This window comes from Myotis brandtii, unplaced genomic scaffold, assembly GCF_000412655.1.
Source record: "Myotis brandtii unplaced genomic scaffold, ASM41265v1 scaffold959, whole genome shotgun sequence".
Taxonomy (NCBI): Eukaryota; Metazoa; Chordata; class Mammalia; order Chiroptera; family Vespertilionidae; genus Myotis; species Myotis brandtii.
The window spans coordinates 635,566-639,960 of NW_005371966.1; the positions used below are offsets into that span (position 1 = coordinate 635,566).

The 4,395-nt window shown below is 52.5% G+C and overlaps 1 protein-coding gene across 1 annotated transcript in view; it reads left to right on the forward strand.

Moving 5' to 3' along the window:
* The first annotated feature begins 4,054 nt into the window (after nucleotides 1-4,054).
* Nucleotides 4,055-4,395, forward strand: part of L1CAM (L1 cell adhesion molecule) — a 31,223-nt gene continuing 30,882 nt past the window's right edge. The window contains exon 1 of the mRNA XM_005886133.2: nucleotides 4,055-4,133. The gene's annotated coding sequence lies outside the window, so the exon portion shown is untranslated. The remainder of the gene's footprint in view (nucleotides 4,134-4,395) is intronic.

Below are 4,395 nucleotides of genomic sequence, written 5' to 3' on the forward strand. Positions count from 1 at the left end.
AGATCCTTTGCCCATTTTTTGATTGGATTGTTTATCTTCCTTTTGTTAAGTTGTATGAGTTCCCTGTAAATTTTGGAGATTAAACCCTTATCAGAGATAACATTGGCAAATATGTTCTCCCATGCAGTGGGCTTTCTTGTTGTTTTGTTGATGGTTAAAAAATATTTTTATTGAGAGGAAGAGAGAGGGAGAGAAACTATCAATGATGAGATAAAATCATTGATCGGCTGCCTCCTGCACACCCCACACTGGGGATCGAGCCCGCTACCCGGGCATGTACCCTGACCTGGAATCAAACCGTGGCCTCCTGGTTCATAGGTTGATGCGCAACCATTGAGCCATACCAGTCGGGCTGGTGGTGTCTTCTTGAACTCAATAGTTACACTGATGACTGCTTGTTCTCCTACCTTGCTGGTGATGGCAGAGGTAGCAGCTAGTTGTCTTGGAGATCCTGCCCAGAACACACCCCTCTGGCCCCTCTGATGGTTGTATGGTTCCAATTCCTTGTACAAAATCCCTTTCTGTGTAAGATAGCTAGAGCAATTTCTGCTTCCTGCCCCGAAACTTCACTGATAGAATGAGGAGAGGAAAGCTCTAGCTGGTTTGGCTCAGTGGATAGAGCATCGGCCTCCGGACTGAAGGGTCCCAGGTTTGATTTTGGTCAAGGGCACATGCCTGGGTTGCAGGCTCGATCCCCAGTGGGAGGCGTGCAGGAGGCAGCCGATCAATGATTCTCTCTCATCATTGGTGTTTCCATCTCTCTCTCCCTCTCCCTTCCTCTCTGAAATCAATAAAAATATGTTTTTTAAAAAAAGAAAGAGGAGAGGAAAGAAAGTGAGGGTGAAGGCAGAGAAATTTGGAAAGGAAGAGAAAAAGAAAGCACTTAGTAAGCGGGCAAGAGTAGTAAATCTAAACATACAGCAACCACTACCAATGAGATCAACAAAACCCTACAGGTAGAAGACAGACAGGCAGACAAAGTCACCATGTGACCCAGCAGTCTACTCCTTGGTGGTTACCTCACTGAAATGAAAGCTGCTCACCCAAAGTCCTCTGCAGTGAATGTTTTGAGCAGCTCTATCCATCATCGCCCAAAGCTGCAAACAACCCAGATGTTCTTCAGCAAAACAACCCAGATGTTCTACGGCAAAACAAACACTGGCACACTACTCAGTAATAAAACGGAAAAACTGCTCACACACACACACACACACACACACACACACACGTACACACCACTGACAATCCCCAAAACTACACTAAGCAAAAGAAGCCAGATGAAAGAGTACATACTGTACAATTGTGTTTGTAATAAATTCTAGCAAAAACAGAAGGTAGCCCAGTGTGAGTCAGGGGCCAGGGGCTGGGGCTGGAGGGAATTTGTAGAAGTGATGGAAATGTTCTATATCTTTTTAAAATATATATATTTTTACTTATTTCAGAGAGGAAGGGTGATGGAGAGAGGGATAGAAACAGTAATGATGAGACAGAATCCTTGATCAGTTGCCTCCTGCACGCCCCACACTGGGGATCAAGCCTGCAACCCAGGCATGTGCCCCGACCAGGAATCATACCGGGACCTCCTGGTTCATAGGTTGACGCTCAAACCACTGAGTTACGCCGGCCGGGCTATATCTTGATTTTGATGGTGGTTACACGACATTTATCAAAATTCATTGAACTGTACACTTCAAAAGGGTGAATGTTACTATATGTAAATTATACTTCAATAAAGGTGGTTTAAAAAAAGATAAGGACTTAAAAAAAAAAAAGAAAAGTCCATTTTTTTTGGTGCCCCTAAAAAAAAAAAGGTAAGGACTTATAGACGGTATCAAACTAAACCAAAGCTAAACTATATGCTGTTTCAAGAGATACACCTAAGACACAGACATAGATGGAAAAGGGACGAGTAGAGAAAGATATGCCAGGCTCATAAGCCCACCCTGGTAGCCCGCTGGGATGTTCTTCCTGCTCTAACGGCTTCTGTGACTCACACCCCTCATCACATGGCTGTCTGGGGGGAGTCTGGCCAGACTCTAGGGGACTGCCCTCAATCAGCTGACTGTGCCCAAGAGAGGCGGGTCACAGGGAGCTGTGAGGAGCACTCGCCATTGAAGGGGGTGTGAATGGGCAAGACCCAGCCCTCTGTCTGTGTAGGACTCCCCCAACCTTCACAGGGAACACGTGGCCGTGGAGCAACGGCTCACCTCTTGTTCAAAGCCAGTCCCTCCTGCTTCTCTTGGGACTTGCTCTGCCCCAATTCCTCTTTTGTTCCTCCTGCTCTTGCTCCCATTGACCCCTCCATCTGGGCAAACAGCAGTGGAAAAATGGGCTTTGCGGTCACCCAGAAGCAAGTTCAAACCCCAGCTCTGCCATTTACCTTCTGGGCGATCTTGGGTAAGTCACTTGGCCTGTCTGAACCTCCGTTTCCTCATCTGTGAAATGGGGGCAATCGTGGTGCTTACTTCATAGGGACGGGCTGAGGAGTCAGTGAGCAGAGGCGCAGGGAATGCCGGGCACAGCACCACCTGGCTGAGTGACTGTGTGACCTGGGGCTCCTCATTTGGAGGGTGAGGACAATAACAGAATCTTCACCACAGGTTCATGTTCAGATACAATGAGCAAGTGAAGAGAAAGACTTCCTGGCTGTGCTCCCGGGACACACTCCTTGGCCTCTTTGGGCTTCAGGTTCCTCATCTGTCATATGGACTAATGGTGGACCTCCCTGGGTCGGTATGCAAAAGAAACGTGCTAATACACGAAATGTGCTTGGAACAGTGGCAGGCTCCATAAATGTGACTTAGTGTTAATGGCGATGGGGACTAGTATACTAGCTTCTGTAAAGGATTTGCGGAAGTTGGTGCTGGGGGAAGAGGCCTTGGAAACTAGAGGGGGTGAGTGGAAGCAGGAGTGGCTGGAGAGAAGGGTGGCCAGGCCTATCAGTGGTCAGATCAGAGCAGGCAGGAAGTGGAGCGCAGAACAGTGCATCATGGAAAATACCCCCATCTCGGTTGCTCAGGCCTGCCCTTCGCAGCCAGCTCCAGGCCTAGTGGCCTTGTGCCCCAGTTCAGCCTCCTCGTGGTCTCCTGGCACCAAGAGCCTGGCCACTGGCAGCCCTGGGGGTAGGCCTGAGCTGAAAGACCCTCCACCTTCATCAGGTATCTAGTCTTTTTAAAAATATATATTTTTATTGATCTCAGAAAGAAAGGGAGAGGGATAGATAGAAGCATCCATGATGAGAGAGAATCATTAATCCTGGGGCTGGAGCCTGCAACCTGGGCATGTGCCCTGACCGGGAATGGAACTGTGACCTCCAGATTCATAGGTCGACGCTCAAGCACCGAGCCACGTTGGCTGGGCTCAGGCGTCTAGTCTTGTGCTTGCTCTTTCTGAAGACAGCCAGAAACATGGCATCCAGACCCTCCCCGACGGAAGGTGGGGCCATTCCTAGCCTCCCCTTCCCGGAGCCGGCAAGGAGATGGTTGGATGGGGTGGGGACCACAGGCTAGGGCCGCTCCCAGCTAGGCCTCCTGCACGGCTTGGAGGGTCTCAGGAGGCTGTGCTGAAGGCCCCGGGAATGCTTCACTGGGCAACAGGCATGCCCATAAAAATACCGTGGCCACCAGGGCTGCAATCTGCCATCTGGGCCCTAGGCCTTCCTTGCCCTGCGGCCGGCTAGGCTCACTCCGGAATTCCTGCGCCCTCAGCGTGACCGCCACGAGCCTAGGGGGGGCGCTGGGGAGGAGCTCCTTCCCCAGGCGTCCGGGGAAGGCTGCTGAGAGTGGGGCCACCGGGAAAGGTCGGGATGGGGCTAATCCCCGCGACAAAGAAATAAGACATGGAGCTTGGGAAAGCTGGCAGGGAGTCAGAGGAATATCTGGGAACTGGGAGTGGCAGTTAGAGGGGCGCCTTCTCAGCCACCTCCTGGCCCCCAGGCTCTGGACTGCCCAGGAGCTCGTGCCCATCTGCGCGCTCCATCTGCGCGCTCCTGGCTGCCCGCGCACCCCTCCTGGGCTGGGCGCCTAGGATTAGGGGGGACCCGTGGGGAGAGCCCAGAGACTCGGGAATCCTGCCTTGGGTGGGGAGGCGTCCAAACACCTCAAGACGGGGACACGGCTGGGACGGTGTTGCCTGTGAGTGCCCATAGGTCGCCAGCACCCTGGAGGGCATAGAGGGCTGGGGGAGGGGAGATGGGTGTCTGTTTCCCTACTCGACTCCTCTCTCCAAGGCCCAGCCCCGAACCCTGGGAACACTCCCGCCCCGAGATTCCTGTCCCGAGCCTCCACTGCGGTGCGGGGTCCGAGGCACTCCGAGACTGCGGGCAACGGTCCCACTGAGCTCCCCGAACGGGCCAGCAGGGGTTCCCAGGCGCGCGACGCTCCGCAGCCAGGCTCC